Raw genomic sequence first — 21,621 nt, forward strand, 5'->3', positions numbered from 1 at the left:
TGATTTAATTGGGGATTGGTCCTGCTTTGAGCAGGGGGTTGGACTAGATGACCTCCTGAGGTCCCTTCCAACCCTGATATTCTATATTCTATTCTAATGGTGTTAAATTTGCAAATGAATTTTAGTTCTGCTGTTTCTCTTTGAAGTCTATTTCTGAAGTTTTTTTGTTCAAGTATAGCTACTTTCAAATCTGTTAGAGAACGTCCAGGAAGATTGAAGTCTTCTCCTACTGGCTTTTGAATGTTACCATTCCTTATGTCCAATTTGTCCCCATTTATTCTTTTACATAGGGACTGTTCGATTTGGCCAATGTACATGGCAGAGGGGCATTGCTGGCACATGATGGCATATATAACATTAGTACACGTGCAAGTGAATGAGCCTCTGATGGTGTGGCTGATGTGGTTGGGTCCTCTGATGGTGTCGCTAGAGTAGATATGGGGACAGAGTAGGCAACAAGGTTTGCTACAGGGATTGGTTCCTGGGTTAGTGTTTCTGTGGTGTGGTGTGTAGTTGCTGGTGAGTATTTGCTTCAGCTTGGGGGGCTGTCTGTAAGCAAGGACTGGCCTGCCTCCCAAGGTCTGAGAGTGAGGGATCATTTTCCAGGATAGGTTGTAGATCGCTGATGATGTGCTGGAGAGGTTTTAGCTGGGGGCTGTACGCGATGGCCTGTGGTGTTCTGTTATTTTCCTTGTTGGGCCTATCCTGTAGTAGGTGATTTCTGGGTACCCATCTCACTCTGTCAATCTGTTTCCTCACTTCCCCAGGTGGGTATTGTAGTTTTAAGCATGCTTGATAAAGAACTTGTAGGTGTTTGTCTCTATCTGAAGGATTGGAGCATATTCGGTTGTATCTTAGGGGTTGGCTGTAGACAATGGATTGTGTGATGTGTCCTGGATGGAAGCTGGAGGCACGTAGGCAAGTATAGCGGTCAGTAGGTTTCCGGTATAGGGTGTTTATGTGACCATCACTTATTTGCACTGTAGTGTCCAGGAAGTGGATCTCTTGTGTGGACTGGTCCAGGCTGAGGTTGATGGTAGGATGGAAATTGTTGAAATCCAGGTGGAATTCTTCAAGGGCCTCCTTCTAGTGGGTCCATATGATGAAGATGTCATCAATGTAGCGCAAGTAGAGGAGGGGTGCTAGGGGACGAGAGCTGAGGAAGCGTTGTTCTAAGTCAGCCATAAAAATGTTGGCCTACTGTGGGGCCATGCAGGTACCCCTAGCAGTGCCGCTGGCTTGAAGATATAAGTTGTCCCCAAATCTGAAGTGGTTGTGGGTGAGGACAAAGTCACAAAGCTTAGCCACCAGGTGTGCTATGGCCTCATCAGGGATACTGTTCTTGACAGCTTGTAGTCCATCCTCATGTGGAATATTGGTATAAAGAGCTTCTACATCCATGGTGGCCAGGACAGTGTTTTCAGGAAGATCACCAATGCACTGTAGTTTCCTCAGAAAGTCGGTGGTGTCTCAAAGGTAGCTAGGAGTGCTGGTAGCGTAGGGTCTGAGGAGAGAGTCCAAATAGCCAGATAATCCTGCTCTAAGAGTGCCGATGCCTGAGATGATGGGGCGTCCAGGGTTTCCAGGTTTATGGATCTTGGGTAGCAGATAGAATACCCCTGGTCGGGGCTCTGGCGGTATATCCTTACAAGATGCTCCCTCCAGGTGACTCACCTACCCTCAAATCAAGCAGGGGTCAAACCCATTCACCCACTCAACACTCCTAAGAAATTGTTTCTTCAGTGCAATCAAGTGCTGAGCCCCCACCCACTCATGACACAGTGCTCTGGGTGTGGTACTATTTTCAGCAGCTTTCAACTCCTGTTTTCCATGATTAAAACAGTTCCTTGTTTAACTACCCAAAATGGTGAAGCTATTAAGAGAATGAAATAGAGTGTAAAAGGAAATAGATTTTGAGGGTGGTGGAGGAAAGGCAAGAGACAATTAAGGCTCTAACTGGACTGGCATTGTATTGCTCATTCCTGCTTTACTGAATTTGCTTCCATGATGTCCTGCTTCTCTGCTACACACTGCATGTGTTCCATCCCCCGGCTCAACATTTACAGACCCTTCAGGGAGGGATGGAGATCCTGGACATTTAGCCAGAGAGGTAACAACATATTTTGGGAGCTCAGCACAGCACTGGATAGTTTCTAGCTCCAGTCACTCCCTGCTTTCCAAACCCAACCCTCTTAGGTGGGCTCAATTTTTTTTAAATGTCACCATTTCAAGGGCACTGCCTGTCCTGAATGCTGCCTGCTAAAACCTTTTCTAGCCCCAGTTCCTATCCATTTGGGATTAAATAATGTAGCTTCAGCTCCAGAATTTCACAGTCAAAACTAACAAGGCGTTATGATGGAAATTCTCTCTTGCCCCAGTAGATAGCCCCCAGGAGACCCCCTCTCCTTACCAGGTGTTTCACACTAAACCATGGCCACCTGAGTCCCTAGTCTTCAGTTAGAGTTACCTCCCAACTCAGACTGTCCCTGCAATCTTGCTCCTGAATCAGTACTCATCTGAGGCCGACATGACCCAGGGTGTGGAGGAACAGCAAAAGGCCCTTTGCACTCTTTGGCCCCACAGCAGGACCAGGCAATGAAACCGTGAGCAGAGCAGTCATGCAGAAATGCCCTTATATCTCCTGGGTCTTTGAACCAGCCTTAAATAAACTAGAGCAAAAAGCTGACCTGAGGGTCCATAAAATCCACATTTGTGCAGATCCAGTGGCTTCCAGGTCCATGCGACTGGTATGTGGGGCCAGATTTTCAAGAGTGCTCAGCACCCAATATGCACCCAATGCACTTTTGAAAATCTGGCTGCAGCACCTATTCTTCTTATACGAGGGAAAAGCGGCTTCAAGAGGATAGCATTGCAGCTCTGTACCTTGGATTGGGAAAGTCGCTTTGACTTCTTCAGTCTCTGCACAGAACTGCAGCAAGTTGCTCTAGCTTTACACAAGTGAAGTGGATTTCAACTGCTGCACTGGCCTCAATACATGGATCACACCTATAATGCTATTCTCTACATGCAGAAGGCAGTTTGGATTTGTCTGATGATGCATTTGTAAGATGATGCAGACCTAAAGCTCATACTTTTTAGAGGACAGAGTTGTGGTAGATGGTTTCCATGGGCGGGGGAGGTGAGAAAACCTGGATTTGTGCTGGAAATGGCCCAACTTGATTATCATACACATTGTAAGGAGAGTGATCACTTTAGATAAGCTATTACCAGCAGGAGAGTGGGGTGGGAGGAGGTATTTTTTCATGCTTTGTGTGTATATAAAAAGATCTTCTATACTTTCCACAGTATGCATCCGATGAAGTGAGCTGTAGCTCATGAAAGCTTATGCTCAAATAAATTGGTTAGTCTCTAAGGTGCCACAAGTACTCCTTTTCTTTTTGAGAATACAGACTAACACGGCTGTTACTCTGAAACATGTTTTTCTGAGTTAGTTCACACCGTCCTAATGGAAAGGAAACAAGTGTTGAATAAGTAGATCTATATCTGTTCAAGTCTAGTGAAGGTGAGATATGTGGGACTGATTGTAGCATGTAACCTTTCCCCGCACCCTCCCAAAATCTGTTTCTCAGGGCTACCTCATGTCCAGAACAAAAGTTTTGCCTATAACATTTTTCCCACTCAATAAAATTCTGAGCCAAGTTCATCCTAGATATGCCTTATTTATAAGGCTTCCCTAGCCTGAAGGCTTTTTCAATCCTCAGAAAGAGCATCTCAGGGTGAGTAAGAGTCCATACCACCTTGAAAAGAAATTCTATGACATCGCATGTCACTCATAAAGATCGTGAACTGCACTAAGATTCACAACAAAAGCTGATTTTTCACTGGCAGCCCTGGCCTCTCCTTGAGAGCAGCTGGAGTTTGTCTGTCATGGTTTTGCCCAAGAACTTCCACAAGGTGGCAGCACCTCAGACCACAACTCCCGGGTAATTTTTACATTGTGGCATTCATAGGAGTTTTAAAAGTCACTGGCAATGTTGTGCTGGGAAGCGGCTGCACACACCAAACAAACAGAAAAATGGAAACAGTTACATGCCAGCACTGCTATGCAAGACTGCTTGATTAATAGACATTATACAGTCTGTATGCATTGCATGCACACTCTAAGCAGCTATTGCTTATTTTTTAAATATTAAGTATTATATTTAAATCATCAGGCCTTCAACTCCAAATCTTTGGGCTGTCTGCCATAAGCACTGAAGTGGAGTAACTCCCAAGATTTTTCTAGATCCTGACCCCATATAACAAAGGTAAAGCATTCTGCAACCCTATCTCCTCCAGCCATAATGTCTTTAACTATTAACTACTTGCTGGACTGTGAAGGATTTCTAACAGGTACAGAATAAGTTCGGTTTTACTCAGTGTGTTAGGGCTGGAGCAAGCAGTGTTATAAAAAGAAAGTATTTTTGTGATGTGACCCACCTGAACAACCAGAAAGACCGTGGGGACCCACTCTTCTCCGACGAGGCTCAAGCTACAGAGAATTCAAATTTCAATCATGTGCTCCTTTGTACAGATCTCAGTTCAAAATGCCAGAGAATCAGGGCAACAAGTGAGGCTATTAGTCCCTACAGGAGGCTACAAAATAATTTTTTAACATGATGATCCCATCCACTGTAGCTGGCCAAACCATGGTGAAAGCTGGTCAAGCTAGAACAGTGTTGACTTGTGTTATATTTTAGAGCTTATGATCAGCACTATGCAAGATTTTCCAGAGAGTGCAAGTTACAACCGGCTCTAAATTCCCTGAACAATACTCAGATTAAGCACTTAAGAGCCTTACACAGTCCTGCCCTACAACACATATGGGCGCACAACTTTCTCTGAACCCAGCCAAATGACCCTGGGAGAAGAAATGGGCAGCAAAGAGAGACTTTGAAAGAAAGGGCACAAGAAGGTTATTAAGATCCTCGCAAAACTATGTACAGATCTTACTTCAATGCCATTTGAACAATTATAACCCAGTACAAAGCTCCCCTCTATTCGACATTGGTGAGGCCTCATCTGGAGTACTGTGTCCAGTTTTGGGCCCCACACGACAAGAAGGATGTGGAAAAATTGGAAAACGTCCAGCAGAGATCAACAAAAATGATTAGGGGACTGGAACACATGACTTATGAGGAGAGACTGAGGGAACTGGGATTGTTTAGTCTGCGGAAGAGAAGAATGAGGGGGGATTTGATAGCTGCTTTCAACTACCTGAAAGGGGGTTCCAAAGAGGATGGATCTAGACTGTTCTCAGTGGTAGCAGATGACAGAACAAGGAGTAATGGTCTCAAGTTGCAGTGGGGGAGGTTTAGGTTGGATATTAGGAAAAACTTTTTCACTAGGAGGGTGGTGAAACACTGGAATGCATTACCTAGGGAGGTGGTGGAATTTCCTTCCTTAGAAGTTTTTAAGGTCAGGCTTGACAAAGCCCTGGCTGGGATGATTTAGTTGGGTATTGGTCCTGCTTTGAGCAGGGGGTTGGACTAGATGACCTCCTGAGGTCCCTTCCAGCCCTGATATTCTATGATTCCAATTTCTGTGGACCCCTACATTCCACCACTACAGAAGGACAATCTAGGAACTTAAATAGAACTCACACTATATGTATAACAGATATAGCAAACTACAAATCTCAAGCCTCTCTTACACATAACTTTCCAGTAACTTGTGAATATCATCTCTCTCTCTCTCACACACACACACACACACACACACAATTTGGTGGTGTGTGTGTGTCCATTCTCAAAAATGGGAAAAAATACAGGCACTCTATATTATTAAGAAAAATAAAACTGAAAACTAGCAAAAAACAAATGACAAAAGGCCACAAGGCTGTCTGAGATGCGTCTAAAACTACGATTTGTTAAGGACAAACATCTTACACTGACTTAGCTCCAGTAGAACTTCAAACGATTTAGACATTGATCATTGTTGTCTCTGCCAAATAAATAAAGTGGGGGTGGGGAGGGGGAATACAAACACAAGTTATGGAATTGCCCTGACAAAGCAGAACAGTAACTGGAAAATCAAAATCCTTCTAGATAGAGCGAAATCCTACCCTACACCTTTCTCCGTGATATCATATAGATTCTTAGTCTCATGTGTTCTCAATAAACTAGGCTTCTGACCATGCACTGAATGCTCTGCAGGCATAGGGGTCTGTCCAGCCAGAGGTCATTGCAGGACCACAGAATCCTAGAAGATTAGGGTTGGAAGAGTTCTCAGGAGGTCATCTAGTCAAACCCCCTACTCAAAGCAGGACCAACCTCAAATAAATCATTCCAGTCAGGGCTTTGTCAAGCCGGGCCTTAAAAACCTCTAAGGATGGAGATTCCACCACCTCCCTAGGTAACCCGTTCCAGTGCTTCAGCACCCTCCGAGTGAAACAGTGTTTCCTAATGTCCAACCTAGACCTCCCGCACTCCAACTTGAGACCATTGCTTCTTGTTCTGCCATCTGCCACCACTGAGAACAGCCTAGCTCCATCCTCTTTGGAACCCCCCTTCAGGTAGTTGTAGGCTGCTATCAAATCCCACCTCGCTCTTCTTTTCTGTAGAATAAATAAGCCCAGATCCCTCAGCCTGTCCTCATAAGTCATATGCCCCAGACCCCTAACTGTTTTCGTTGCCCTCCACTGGATTCTCTCCAATTTGTTCACATCCTTTCTGTAGCAGGGAGGCCCAAAATTGGATGCAATACTCCAGATGTGGCCTCTCCAGTGCCAAATAGAGGGGAATAATCACTTCCCTCGATCTGCTGGCAATGATCATACTAATGCAGCCCAAAATGCCGTTAGCCTTCTTGGCAACAAGGGCACACTGTTGACTCATATCCAGCTTCTCGTTTACTGTAATCCCCACGTCCTTTTCTGCAGAACTGCCCCTTAGCCAGTCAGTCACCAGCCTGTAGCAGTGCATGGATTCTTCCGTCCTAAGTACAGGACTCTGCACTTGTCCTTGTTGAACCTCATCAGATTTCTTTTGGCCCAATCCTCCAATTTGTCTAGGTCATTCTGGACCCTGTCCCTACCCTCCGGCATATTTACCTCTCCCCCACCTTAGTGTCATCCACAAACTTGCTGAGGGTGCAATCCATCCAGATCATTAATGAAGATATTGAACAAAACCGGCTCCAGGACCGACCCCTGGCTCACTCCACTTGATACCGGCTGCCAACTAGATACTGAGCCATTGATCACTACCCTTTGAGCCCAATGATCTTGCCAGCTTTCTATCCACCTTATAGTCCATTCATCCAATCCATACTTTTTTAACTTGCTGGCAAGAATACTGTGGGAGACCATATCAAAAGCTTTGCTAAAGTCAAGGTATATCACGTCCAGTGCCTTCCCCATAACCACAGAGCCAGTTATCTCATCATAGAAGGCAATCAGGTTGGTCAGGCATGACTTGCCCTTGGTGAATCCATGCTGACTGTTCCTGATCACCTTTCTCTCCTCCAAGTGCTTCAAATTGGATTCCTTGAGGACCTGCTCCATGATTTTTCTGGAGGTGAGGCTGACTCATCTATAGTTCCCCAGATTTTCCTTCTTCCTTTTTTTTTTTTTTTTTTTTTTTTTTTAAAGATGGGCACTACATTTGCCTTTTCCCCATTGTCCAGGCCCTCCCCCAATCGCCACGAGTTTTCAAAGATAATGGCCAACGGCTCTGCAATCATATCCGCCAGCTCCCTCAGCACCCTTAGATGCATTGCATCTGGCCCCATGGACTTTTGCATGTCCAGCTTTTCTAAATAGTCCTTAACCTGTTCTTTCACCACTGAGGGCTGCTCACCTCCTCCCCATCTGATTGCTCAGTGCAGCAATCTGGGAGCTGACCTTGCCTGTGAAGACCGAGGCAAAAAAAAAAAAAAGCATTGAGTACTTCAGCTTCTTCCACATCATCTGTCACTAGGTAGCCAGAGGTCATTGCAGGATCAGGGGCTAGGTGACTGATGGTGCCTACCATCATAGTTTAATGAATAGTCTGCCAACACTAAATTGAGGGACCTTTGAGAGGCAGGAAGGATGGCACAGTTGTTTGAGCACTAATGTAAGACTTAGGAGACCCAGGTTTAATTTCCTGATCTGCTACGGGCTTCTTGTGTGATCTTGAGCAAACACCATGAAGCCTTGTGCTATTCCCATTAAAGTCAATGGCAAAACTCCCATTGACTTCAGTGGTGTAAGAGCAGTAGTGAGAATAAATACATTAAAGACTGTGAGGTACTCAGACACTATGGTTACAGGGACGATATAAATATCTTAAATACTAGATAGATAGCCATTCTGCATGAAGACCCAGCCATCCATAGCAGTGTCCACCATAGAAATTAGACAAATTCAAAGAAATACAAGAGCATATTAAACTGCTCAGCCAAAGTGTGATTAATAAAGGTTAGGCACTGTAAACAATAACTGCAGTTGTACAGAAAGACTTCCAACTAGGTCTGACTACAACAGAATGCAACAGAGCTGACCCCGCTGCTAAAGAAGTCCTTGCCCTCAGCACCAGGGACGTAAACCCTGACGCTGCAATGGGCTCCATGCAGGCCAATTCTGATATCTGCACAGAGCCCTATTGAACACAGGGGCTGCAAGCGTCCACCCGTGAGGATCCAATCGCAGAAGTAGGGCCTAAATACCGAGCAAGCCTCCCTTTGTCTGAAATCAATGAAATAGAACAATTTTCATGGACCCAGCTGAAGACACGATGTTTCCCTCTTCCCAGATACCAAAGGTAACAGGGCAGAGATGCCAACTCTTCCTATTTTCCACCATATTTAATCTAGTATTTTGTCACTTTTCCTCCACAAGCATCTCCCAGGTCAGTTAATCTCAGTACAGTGAAAATTATGGGGGGTTGTTTTAATTCCCTACTTTAAACATTTTCAAATGTTGTCAGATATGATATGGGTATTCACCCCTCCATACAATAGATTTCCCTCTCCATTTTGCTCTTTAAGATGGTCAGGCAGGGGCAGGGAAGGGCTTCAGGGAACGTAAGTTAGAAAAGGAGGCTTTCTTGCCACTAGCTTGTTTGTTTGAAGTACAGAAGTTAGAGAGCAGAACTCCTGAGAAAGCGGGTAGCAGCCTCCTTTCTTCCATTTTTAAAATCCAGCGATGTTCCCCTTTCATTTAATCTTCTCTGCTCAAAGAATCTTTTCTCCAGGGGAGGGAGAAAGAAATACAAAAACCATGAATGATACCAAACCTTCTTTCAAAATGATGTAGTATCTGTCTCCCGAAGCCTGCCACAGAGAAAACACTTTTTCCTTCCTTCCCCTTGCCCTTTAAGGAATTTATTTCGCCTGCTGTCCTCTCTCCAGCATGATCCAGAGTCTAGATCTCTGAAGCATCCAGATGTTCCTGGCAGTTACTATTGTTAGGGCTGCACTAATCCAGCTGAAGCTAATGTAAAGACTCAGGTGTGACAACAACAGGAATGGAGGCAATAACAGCCCCACTGTTCAATAGGCTACAAACAGATGGGCAGACCAAGACAGCTAAGCAACAAAGCACTGTGAGAAGCCATTGGTTGGAATACTTTGAGCTATCATTGGCTGTATACGCCAGGGATCGGCAACCTTTGGCAAGCGGCATGCTAGGGTAAGCCCCCAGGCGGGGCAGGCCGGTTTGTTTACTTGCCGCATCCACATGATCAGCTGATCGCAGCTCCCACGGGCCACGGTTCGCCGCTCCAGGCCAATGGGGGCTATGGAAAGCAGTGTGGGCTGAGGGATGTGCTGGCCGCTGCTTTCCGCAGCCCCCATTGGCCTGGAGCGGCGAACCGTGGCCAGTGGGAGCAGCAAACCGTGGCCAGTGGGAGCTGCGATCAGCCGATCCTGTGGATGCGGCAGGTAAACAAACCGGCCCGGCCCGCCAGGGGGCTTACCCTGGTGGGCCACGTGCCAAAGGTTGCCAATCCCTGGTATACGCACTTTTGATAACCAATAGCTGTCTCAGAGACTTTCCAGGTATTGATAGTAACCACTAGTGTTTGGCTGAACTGGTGCCAGCTAAAATAAGGAACAAGAAGTAAGGCCTCCTAACGTTGTTTCCTAATTCAGCATTAAACATTGATATTTCATTATTATCCAAAACCCACAGATAGGATCAGGGCCCCGTTGTGCTAGTTGCTGCCCAAACACATAGGAAGATGCCATCCTGCCCCAAAGATCTTACAAAGATGAGCTTGCAAGAACAAGTGAGATAGCCATCAACTGATGTCTTTGCAATGGTTAGAAGCAAAGCCTGCCCCCACCTAACTAGCCCACTTTTGGCCTCTGCCAAAATAATAATGAAATTAACAGGAATATTTAGAAATCTGAACGTGTTTGCATATCTATCAGGAATCAAACTCAGAACTGGGGATGCTGTTTATGTTCTTGCATACGCCTTCTGATCAGAGCCAAGAAAACAGTTTAAAAAAACAAAGTGTCCTCGCTCTGAAATGCCACCATTTGTGAACTTTTTTCAGTTGCTCCAATTGGTTTTATTTATGTAGAGACACAAGCATGGAAAATTTCAGAGCTATAATTTGTGGCTTCCTGACTCCAGGATCATTTTGATGGAGTTCTCCTGTGGCCATTCTGCTAGCTAAATATTTACACACATATACTGTGCATAACATTTACTTATGTGTATAGGCAAGAGCTCAGCATATTTCACATAATTTTTCAGGGTCTACATGTGTTTCAGATCATGACAACATGTTGAAAATATGTGCCTACAAAACACATCTTAAACGTATTTATACAAAACATTACGTGCTTGTCCTTGAGGTGTTTTCTATATATAGAAAAACTGAAGATTAGATTTCCTGTTCTCACTCACGATCTTTTCTTATTATTAATCACTTCCTGGCCTTCATTAGGGATCAATCATGCGTTATTTTTATGAGTGTTTTATAAACTCAAAACTTAAGTGAGATAACACACAGAACATCCAAAAACCACCCAACCTGGAAAAAAAAAATCCTGACAAAACAAGTGACATTTGATAATTTTACAGCAATTATGGTGGAACAGTACAGTGACTTGCTTTATAGCCAGTAAGGTCATGTCTGTTAAGAAGCTACTTCTGACAGCTCCTGAATGCACAGCCAAAACAACTGTGATTAAGAACGGTTGCTAAGCTTGGCTGTGGCTGGACTTAAATCATATTTTTTTAAAACCTGTTTATAAAATAGTTTGGCTTTGTCCACACATAGTGAAACAAATGGTGTCCAAACCTGATCCAGTCACAGTTCAGCTCCACAACGTTTTAAAATGTGATTGCTTAGGTTGTGGTTTTTACTGTATGGACAGGGCCATAAATGCGCTGAGATCGCCTCCTCACTGTAAGATCCAAGGGTCTTTGTTCTCAATAATTCTTAGGCCCTACTCCTGCAATAAGTTACACACATGCTGAGTAGTCCCATTGATTTCAAATGGGAATACTCATCCAGCTAAGATCTATCTATGGCCCCATTACCGTAGTCTCTGAGCACCTTAGAATCCTTAATGGTATTTATCCGCACAACACCCCTATGAAGGAGGGCAGTACCAAAATCCCCATTTTACTGATGGGGAACTGAGATACAGAGAGCCAGATCCACAAAAGGACTTCAGTGCACAGCAGAGCCTAGTGCTAGCCCACTGGGGGCCCTAAACAGGAATATTTTTGCTGTCCTCATCCCCCTTCCCCCCCACACACAAGTAAAACAGGCAAGTTCTTATAATAAAAAGCAAACAGAAGGTCCCCTTGAGCTGCTCATGGCCCGAAGCAATTGCTTAGTCTGCTTATAACTAGCTCCAGCTCTGATGAATAAACCCCAGATTTAAGCTCCTAAGTCCCAATGTTAGGCATATCTGTGATCCACATAACCCTTGCTTGGCTGCTGCCTAACCCTGTAGGTGCCTACACTCACTGGGCACCTACATTTCTGCTATAAATGTTCCCTAGGCACTTAACTTTCTGCCTGTTTGCATGCACATGGCTGCCTCACTCGAGACATCTGGATGCCTCTCTTCTGTCTAAACCCTGTTCCAATCTCCTCACTCAGAGAGGGAGAGGGAATGGAACTGGGGTTCTCCCAGTTCCCAGATGAGTGCTCTAACCACTGGGTTAATGGTTATTACAAACAAACATTCACCACCTCCTCCTCCTCCTCCTCCTCCTCCTATGTGTGGTGTTAGACCTCTCAGAAAATGCCTACTGGATCAGGCCCTGCAGGCAAGACACGTGCTCTTCTGGATGAACCATCAGAGACACTCAAGTATTTATTTCACCCTCTAGTGCCTGATGTGTAAAGAGGATAAAAGCCTTTATACTGTGGACAGTTAGCCCAGCTGATAATATTCTATGTTACACACTTTCAGTGAGAATATAGTCATTTCTTGGCAATTTCATGAAAAACAATGTTTCAGCAAATAGCACAGAACAAAAATGACAAAACATGCTGCCCCAAATGGGTGAAAAAGTAACCCCCTTTTGCACAGCTCTGCTTAAATGATAGCATAAAGAAAGGTTTGAGAAGGCGTGTTCAAACAATTATTTATTATTTGTTAACCACCATCAGTACTGCTCACATGATAGCCACCATCTTGGCCAACACTCCAGTCATAGATCTGGGGAACCACCAGAGCTAAAAGTAAAAGCTGCTGCCAATAAAGCTAAAATTCTGTAGCTGGGGTTATAACAAATTCATAGCCCCTACAGATCGGGCACAGATGAGCACTTATAACAATATTCATCAGCGGGTTACACTCTCTATTGTTAAAATATAGAGGCAGACTTGGTCCTTGTCCATAGAAGTGGACATTCTAAATGAGATAGTGAATATAGTTCAGACACCCCATGCCCGACGGCCCCAGATGCTGGTCATCCTAAAAGCAATGCTGATGCCCTTGCCCTAGGCATTTCATTGGGCTGTTGAAGCCCCCTTTATACCTCTGAAACATGTAAAGGAACCATAGCCTGTGCCAGAATCTGGCCCACTGTGTTCCCTCCTCCTGAGAAGATGCCACACCTTCTGCTGGGGTTACTGGACAGTAGAAGTAGATTCTGAAAAGAAGAGGAGCTGCTCCTGGAGGTGAGAGGGTGGGAGGAGCAAGTAGTGGAGAGATACTCACCTGCCAGGGCAGTGCTTGAGCACGTTTTGAAGGCATGCTCCTTTCTGCTGGGTCTCCTAGCACTAATGCCCCCACCTTTGTTCAGTCTCCTACTGTTAACCAAGTGGTAGTGGCAGAGGTTGGAGCTAAAAATGCAGCACCAGGCAACATGAGCTCACCAGCCAGGAAGGACAGAAACATGGGGATTTTCTTTCCAAAATACTTATCATGCTTTTCTGACTCTCATACCAAGTTTCAGGTTTGGGGTAGAAGTTCAGGCCACTTCTTGTTTTATCCAAATAGGTTTGCCCATCCCTACCTGAGACGTGAATTCATTCAAAAATATAGGACCAAATCTCGGTTGATAAAAATGAGCACAGCTCCACGGAACTTCAGTCATTTTCACCAGGAAAAAGTCTCTGTAACATTAGAGTAAATCCAGAATGCCTTACCTTATCCACATGCACAAAGAGGGGGGTTGAGCCAGAGGATAAATGTGTCTATACAACCAAAGGAGGCAAAATAAAGCATATTTTAAGAAGTGCAAGTGGCGCCTTGTAGTCTACAATCTGTCAAGTTAAGCCAACAAAAAGAAAAGGAAAAAAACCACTTTGTAAATAAAGTGATTACAAATTTAGTTTCTAAATTCTGGCATGAGGCCAGCATCTAAGTGTGAAGGACTGAAAGGAAAACCTGCTGTAAATTCTTTCACGTAAAAGGCTGTGTTTAAAAGGCACAGGATACCAGTTTCAGAAAGGTCATGAAGTCACACCAGTATTTCCAAAGCAGAACTCAAAACAAAGGGTAAAGCTGCAGACTTGAGCAAGGTCAGCATTCAACCTGACTCACTTTTAAAGACAGACAGCTGCCACAGAGGAGCAAATCCTTTGCGTAGGAATGCCGAATAGTGATTGATGAGAAAATCTTGCACTGAACCTTGTATATACTATTTGGCAGCCATGACCACAAATTAAAACACTTTCAGAACATTGCATAATCATCAGCATCTGAACAATTATAAAGAATAGTTGTTGCATATTCCAAAACAAAGAAGTCCACCCTCCCTCACACATGTTTAAAATAGTAATTGAAGTATGTCACAAGGTGAGCTGGGGCTGGTTTAACCTGCTTCCTAGGTAATGGGATTGAGTCCAAGGGTCAGCTGACAGTCATGTGACTTAGCTACAGTATATAAGGAGAAGCAGTAGCCTGCAAGGAGGGGATGTAATAAAGGTGAAAAAGTGGAAGCAGGGAATTTAGTTCTCTTCTGAAGGAAGCAAGAGAAATATCTAGGAAGTCTGGTCTATTCTTTGGTCTATTTGACCAGGCTAAAGGCAGTGTTTGAACCTGGGCTATAAAGTATGGTAAAGTGCTAATAAGAGCTAGTGAGCCTGGGGATGAGGGTTGGGAGATCTGCTTTATGGTAAGCTGATAGTTTATATTAATAAACTAGACCCCAATATGGTGAACTAATTCAAAAGCCCCACTTGTAGGCCCTTTGACTGGAAGAGGTAAACGGAGGCATTGGATGGGCCTGACATCAGATCAAGTAAGATACGGCTGCTACAGGTCTCTAAGTGGACATTTGGCTGCACTCAAGCAAGCTTCAGTGTTATCAAGAGCTGGCACCTAACATCAAATAGCAAAGAAGTTTTTTGGTGCATACATTCCTGGACAGTGCGGGGGGTATGGTAGTCTGTTCAAATGCGTATTCAATCACACTTCTGCATCCAATGAAGTGAGCTGTAGCTCACGAAAGCTTATGCTCAAATAAATTGGTTAGTCTCTAAGGTGCCACTAGTACTCCTACACTTCTACTGTAACTACTCACATAATTGTGCCTCTAACCTTGCTGAGCTTGCATGGATCAGTAATTATTACAAAGAATTCATTTGTAAAGTTCTGTTATCTGTTCCCTAGATGGAAGTACCTGATCCTCGTTCCCTAATGAAGTCAATGGGAGCATTGTCATAGACTTCATTGGTCACAGGATGGAGATGTGCTCAAGGAAGGGAGAAAGTGGGGGTACTAGCTCTCTACTCCTTGTCCCAGTTTTACACTGGTGTACCATTCCACCCACCTTCTGGTGTCTTGTATGCTTCTATAAAGTGAATGGAAAATGCTACCATTATGCTTTGACAGCATTTTGCACAAGGTGTATGGGGCCAGATTCTCTTCTTTGGTCTGGCGCTTCTGTGCTGCTTTGGGTCAGAAAGTTTGCAGATTGTCCCAGCTAAGGATTCTACTGGCATAGAACTGACATAGCACCAGCTTCCCTATAGCCCCCAGTGCAGAATACCTGAAGAGCGGCAAGGGTGTGTAGTCACAGCACTATCATGCTCCAATAATCTCCAGCCGGCAGGAGCTGAGAATCACAGTTGCTATTGTACTGTAGAACACCCCAGGGATTGTACTAAACTATGCTGGAGCTTGCATAGATCAGGGAGCCCCAACCAGCTTCTTTGCAGCTCCCTGCCCCCTTCTGAACCTAGCTGACACTGAGAATTTGGGCCTTAATTTTTAAATCCTTTAAAAATGTTGTTTGCATTGCATCTTGGCTTTGTGTGTACTTACAAAGTTTAATACAAGCCCCTGATCACAAGCCGCTGTGACAAAGAACAAATTAATACGTTTAATATGATCTCCTTCCTCCTGTACAAGTCAGTTTTAAATTGCTGTAATGAATCTTCCACTTCTTTGCATGCGTAACCAGTCCTTGGCATGAACATAGCTTTTTCATCATCAAAGCACTTTACAAGCTAATTGCACTTAAAATGCCCTATTTGAAAAGCTAACCAAAAACATATCTTCATTTTGAAAGAAATTGTTCTTATAGGTGAATGTGCATTAACAGAGCCACCTAACTATTGCCTCCCAAATGAAATAGCCCCTTTATCAGCGCATTGCACTAGGCTTACGACCTGCCTAGTGAGTGATGGTGACAGGCCTGAAGAGGCATATGTGTTACTTTGTGGAAAGAGTGTAGGAGTGGAAGACACTGCTGGATGTTGCTCAGTAATTTCACTGGTTTCAGAGTAGCAGCCGTGTTAGTCTGTATCCACAAAAAGAAAAGGAGGACTTGTGACACCTTAGAGACTAACAAATTTATTTGAGCATAAGCTTTCGTGAGCTACAGCTCACTTCATAGGATGCATTTCACTGATTCTCAAAGGAAGGCTGGCCTAGTCTACTAATTAGTAGAGTCCAAATATGATAGATCCTAGGTTCCAGGCATGTCTCAACCCACTCCTGCTGCAAAGAACCTTGAAATACACCTGTTTTGCTAAAGTGGAAAAAATAGTTCCAGGCCTCTGATGCCGGTGGGGTGCTTTTGCCACCGATAAAAGGGTTCTTCCATCTGCTTCTCTTGTATTACTTTTGAGCGAAGGCCTGCTTTGCCAGTGTACTTGGGTTTCTCTGTGCTGCTCCATCTGAACAAAGCGGCCCTAAATTTAGTGACTCTAGTCACCGAGGAATGGATTCATCCTGCATAGAACCACCATAGCAGCACCCCTACAACCCACTCCCCTTTGGGCCACTGGCAGCCAACTAGGACAAGGTAGCCCAAAGATGATTTTTAAAGCCACCTTTGAATGCACACTCATGAGATGAACTGATGGTTCCTCGGCTGCTTGTCAGGATCTTGGGCCACATGTTTTCTCCTGTTGGGACACCAAATGGGATAGTTCTATGCCTTTTGATTATTGAGGGGAAGAGAATCTTAATTCCTTTTAAATGACAGTTTACAATCTGTAAAAACTGAAAAGACATCTAGAGAAATGCAAGGCTAGCATTCTAGCTGCCTTCAAACTCTGTGTTATTTTCCCCCTTTTACAAGAATGAGAATCAAAATGGGGGTGGGCAAAAGAAATGTTCTCTTACCTGATCATTTCTGTATCAAGAATGATCCTTCCTGGTATCTACAGTATATGAAGAGAAGATTTAAAAGGCCAGTGTAATAAATATATGTGGTGAGAGAGATTGGGTGGTTTTTTAGCAAAGCAACATGTTTTGGCACTGTCAATCTTTCTCCACTAAAGGACCCATCTAATCCCAAACCCTCCCCTTTCTGTGCAAAAAACTGAAATAGCTCTTAAGAAAAAATACCATTCAATTTCCTCAGCTACACTTACTTCTGGCACAACTTTTCTGCCCGTAGGAAATGAGGGTTTTAGTTTAACAAGCTGTCAAATTACAAAAATGGGTAGTTTGCAGATGACTGTTGTTTTTCAAAGTAAACCGGTGCTCTGACAATACCTCTCGCAAGATTGCTTTATCCCAATGCATTCTCCTTTATTGCAAATCTAATAAGCTATAGAGAGTTGAAGATTTTTATCGCATCCTTCATCCATGTGGAGCCCAAAGTGCTTTATTAACTTCACTAAAAGCTTGTGCAGATGATAGGCCTACTCATCCTCATCATTTGTGAATAACTCAGTGAGGAGCAGAAAGTCCTCACTTATCAGTTCACACAGGATGTTATTTGTTCCCCCTCCCCAGATCCCCTTCTACGGGTTTTGGTCCTGCAAACCTGTGTGTGGAAATACAGTAAATCTGCTGGAAATGCAGGCGGCTACTCCCGGGGGCTCCCATTCTACTGTCCTGTTTCAACAGGAGACAGTTCAGTGCTGGAATAGGAGTCATCCGGACTGTTTGACCCCTTGTACCATTCGAGTGGCACAACGTGCAGCCATATCTCATTATGTGGAGATTCCCCCAGCCTGGTGCAATGTCTAGTTGATACAGAGCCAGCACAGACAGTGTTTATGTCATCCCTTCCCCCTGCACCTCTTAACACAGGGGGCATGTTGGAGGTGGGGCATAGAATCATAGAATATCAGGGTTGGAAGGGACCTCAGGAGGTCATCTAGTCCAACCCCCTGCTCAAAGCAGGACCAATCCCTAATTAAATCATCCCAGCCAGGGCTTTGTCAAGCCTGACCTTAAAAACTTCTAAGGAAGGAGATTCTACCACCTCCCTAGGTAACGCATTCCAGTGTTTCACCACCCTCCTAGTGAAAAAGTTTTTCCTAATATCCAACCTAAACCTCCCCCACTGCAACTTGAGACCATTACTCCTTGTCCTGTCATCTTCTACCACTGAGAATAGTCTAGAACCATCCTCTTTGGAACCACCTCTCAGGTAGTTGAAAGCAGCTATCAAATCCCCCCTCACTCTTCTCTTCTGCAGACTAAACAGTCCCAGTTCCCTCAGCCTCTCCTCATAAGTCATGTGTTCCAGACCCCTAATCATTTTTGTTGCCCTTCGCTGGACTCTCTCCAATTTATCCACATCCCTCCTGTAGTGTGGGGCCCAAAACTGGACACAGTACTCCAAATGAGGCCTCACCAATGTCGAATAGAGGGGAACGATCACGTCCCTCGATCTGCTCGCTATGCCCCTACTTATACATCCCAAAATGCCATTGGCCTTCTTGGCAACAAGGGCACACTGCTGACTCATATCCAGCTTCTCGTCCACTGTAACCCCTAGGTCCTTTTCCGCAGAACTGCTGCCTAGCCATTCGGTCCCTAGTCTGTAGCTGTGCATTGGGTTCTTCCGTCCTAAGTGCAGGACCCTGCATTTATCCTTATTGAACCTCATCAGGTTTCTTTTGGCCCAAACCTCCAATTTGTCCAGGTCCCTCTGTATCCTATCTCTGCCCTCCAACGTATCTACCACTCCTCCCAGTTTAGTATCATCCGCAAATTTGCTGAGAGTGCAATCCACACCATCCTCTAGATCATTTATGAAGATATTGAACAAAACCGGCCCCAGGACCGACCCCTGGGGCACTCCACTTGACACCGGCTGCCAACTAGACATGGAGCCATTGATCACTACCCGTTGAGCCCGACAATCTAGCCAACTTTCTACCCACCTTATAGTACATTCATCCAGCCCATACTTCTTTAACTTGCTGACAAGAATACTGTGGGAGACCGTGTCAAAAGCTTTGCTAAAGTCAAGAAACAATACATCCACTGCTTTCCCTTCATCCACAGAATCAGTAATCTCATCATAGAAGGCGATTAGATTAGTCAGGCATGACCTTCCGTTGGTGAATCCATGCTGACTGTTCCTGATCACTTTCCTCTCTTCTAAGTGCTTCAGGATTGATTCCTTGAGGACCTGCTCCATGATTTTTCCGGGGACTGAGGTGAGGCTGACTGGCCTGTAGTTCCCAGGATCCTCCTCCTTCCCTTTTTTAAAGATTGGCACTACATTAGCCTTTTTCCAGTCATCTGGGACTTCCCCCGTTCGCCACGAGTTTTCAAAGATAATGGCCAATGGCTCTGCAATCACATCCGCCAATTCCTTTAGCACTCTCGGATGCAACTCGTCCGGCCCCATGGACTTGTGCACGTCCAGCTTTTCTAAATAGTCCCTAACCACCTCTTTCTCCACAGAGGGCTGGCCATCTACTCCCCATGTTGTGATGCCCAGCGCAGCAGTCTGGGAGCTGTCCTTGTTAGTGAAGACAGAGGCAAAAAAAGCATTGAGCACATTAGCTTTTTCCACATCCTCTGTCACTAGGTTGCCTCCCTCATTCAGTAAGGGGCCCACACTTGCATGCTGCACTCCCACACTTTCTGGTTAGTGGATGACACCCCCATACCCTCTTAGGGGCTGCTATCTTCTGGCTGACTTTAGAGCAGTGGTTCTCAAATTTTTTGAATGGGAGACTCCTTTCACACAGCAAGCCTCTGAGTGCGAAACACCCTCCCCCCACACACCTTTATAAATTAAAAATGGGGATTTCAATTTAATTTTAAACTACATTTTAATTTAATTTAATTGAGACTGTCAGCCCCGCACCTGGCAGGGCTGACAGCTCGTGACCCCACCCCCCCGGGGCAATAACCTCGCCACCCCCAGTTTGAGAACCGCTGCTTTAGAGCGACCTCTGTGCTACTCTAAAGTAGCCCAGGCTCAGCACAGAACATGCCCTATGTTCAAGGAGGCACAGCCTGAGTGAAGCTGAGGCTGTAGGCCAAGGAAGGCTACTAGAAGGACACCCTAGTTTAACAAAAACAAGGCTGAGAAATACTTCTTAACTATAAATGAAGGCTTCCCTGGGGTAGCTCGGAACCATACCACACACATCTCCACTCCACTGGATATCTTTTACTTTAGCAGGACCAGAGAACCCCCACTGATTCTAGCTAGTCTGCATTTGAAGCTGGAGCGTGGCACTTTTTCCTTTGACTCTCTGCCCTCTTTTGATTCTCTCCGGGGTGACTAAAGGAGGGGAGGCATCTCCAGCTGCATGCAGAACAAAATAGCAGTCCAATAGAGCGTGCCTTATTCAGACCGCTCCGCTTATGCATTTTTTCCACGCAAACTTTGCAGAAAATGCACAAATGGTACATTGTGCTTTTCTGAATCAAGTCCATAGTTAATAGTCCAAGTAGTACACATCAAAACAATCTCTATTTGAGAAACAGAGGAAGGGCATGTTTAACTATCCGGAGAGTAGCACATTCAGCTCAGTGGCAGACAACAGCTACAGTTCTTGCTGTTCAATGTTTTTAATAACCTTTTCCCTGCGTTACTCCCTCATTGAAGTGTATATGTACGGTAGTGTACTTATTTAATAGAAATCTATTTTAAAGCATGCATAATAAAATAAAAATGTATAAAAAGATCTAGTCGAGGGATCACCAATTTTAAAGCTACCTGACCGTGACATGTGTTGGTTTTAGGGAAAAAAACAAAACAAAACACACCAGGCTGTTTCTCAGAGGACAGTGAAGACTCGTACTTACCAGGCAGCAAGCTGAGAAGCAGCGCTGTTTTGAAAGCTCTCTCTCCCCCTCTCTGTGGCAGCATTTTGAAAGCTTGTGATGCTTGAAGTCAGAAAGTGTTAATATAGTAGCCTATTAGAACAGCATTAAGACTGAAGCTTTCTGGGCAGTGGGGAACTGCTAGCCAATACAAACTTGCATGCAGTAAGCTCTCAGTAAACACAAGGAAGTGCCTCTTTTACTTCTCTAGGTGCAGTGCCTTTTTGTTGAAACCTTCAATTTAATACACTGCACCCTATTCTCCTCTCGCTCGTGCCAGTGTAAATCAGGAGCGACTCCATTGGTGTTGGTGTAAAAGCAGTGTGAAAGAAGAATCAGGCCCAGTGCATTCTGGGAAAGCACTCAGTGCCAGACTAACTGCTCACTCCCAGTATTGTTTTTCAAGACAAACATTCAAAATATAAACTCAGCTGGAGGGCTGAACACTCTGTTTACAGAAATCTAAGTCCTTCTTATAGAAATCATGTCAGTTGGTCAGTGAATAAAGATAAACTATTGCTAAAGCTGTCTAGAGCAGTGGTTCTCAAACTGTGGTCCGCGAGCTCCATTCAGGCGTCCGCGGATAGTTCCCTCAAAGGTGAGTGCCTGGGCGGCTGCACACGAGAGAATGAAGGGCCACCCACCTAATTAGTGGAGCCGCGCAGGCGTGGCTCCACTAATTAGGTGCCTGGACCCTGGAGAAGATGCACATGTAAGGTGAGGTGGTGGCCTTGG

General features: G+C 44.7%; 1 protein-coding gene across 1 annotated transcript in view; it reads right to left on the reverse strand.

Annotated features, from left to right (window-relative positions):
* The window catches only part of IPCEF1 (interaction protein for cytohesin exchange factors 1), a 123,747-nt gene extending 102,518 nt beyond the window's left edge, over positions 1–21,229 (reverse strand). The window contains exon 1 of the mRNA XM_074948650.1: positions 20,869–21,229. The gene's annotated coding sequence lies outside the window, so the exon portion shown is untranslated. The remainder of the gene's footprint in view (positions 1–20,868) is intronic.
* Positions 21,230–21,621: the final 392 nt, after the last annotated feature.

Source organism: Natator depressus, chromosome 3 (genome assembly GCF_965152275.1).
Source record: "Natator depressus isolate rNatDep1 chromosome 3, rNatDep2.hap1, whole genome shotgun sequence".
In the NCBI taxonomy this organism is placed as follows: Eukaryota; Metazoa; Chordata; order Testudines; family Cheloniidae; genus Natator; species Natator depressus.